The sequence below is a fragment of the Etheostoma spectabile genome, chromosome 24 (genome assembly GCF_008692095.1).
Source record: "Etheostoma spectabile isolate EspeVRDwgs_2016 chromosome 24, UIUC_Espe_1.0, whole genome shotgun sequence".
Lineage (NCBI taxonomy): Eukaryota > Metazoa > Chordata > Actinopteri > Perciformes > Percidae > Etheostoma > Etheostoma spectabile.
In genome coordinates, this window is record NC_045756.1 from 19,580 (window position 1) to 20,248 (window position 669).

Here is a 669-nt window from a genome sequence, read left to right on the forward strand (position 1 = left end):
CAAAATACAAGGAAAAAAACAATTAAGCTTGGGATGTATTAGTTATTATATAAAACTATATTTATATTGACTGCAGAACCAGATAAAAAGCCTGTCTGTCCCCCAACATGCACTCTGTCAGTGGGTGACTACTGTATTCAATATAACATCTTAAATAAAGACACAGGTTACTTTAGTGAGGCACATAATATTGCATAATTTTACGTACAAATGACACTATAACAGACAATAAAACCAACTCAAAAGTATCCAAAAAACTATGCTTAAACTGCATTAACAAAGAAGAGAGACAGAAAAAGCAGTAATTATTCACTCCATCGTACACAGACAGGTGCAGACTGGATATCAGAGACAGAGACACTTACACAGAGGCCTCACAGTCTCTGATGATGGACTCCATCAGCTGTTCAGCACCTTCGGTAACGCACCGTCCTGGTGAAAAGAAAAATATATATTTATATCAAGTAATCAAATAAGTTAAAGGCAAGAAGTCATTGCAGCCTTAAAATGAGACCTACGGGCAATAATCAAGGCCGAAAAGTAACTTCACTTCATAAATGTGTCATTCAAAGTTAATATTCTCTAAAAAAACAACACTATGATTTAACATCAACCAAACATAAGACCGTACATACCAATGTTCTTTTTAAGTATAAAATAAAAATTCAC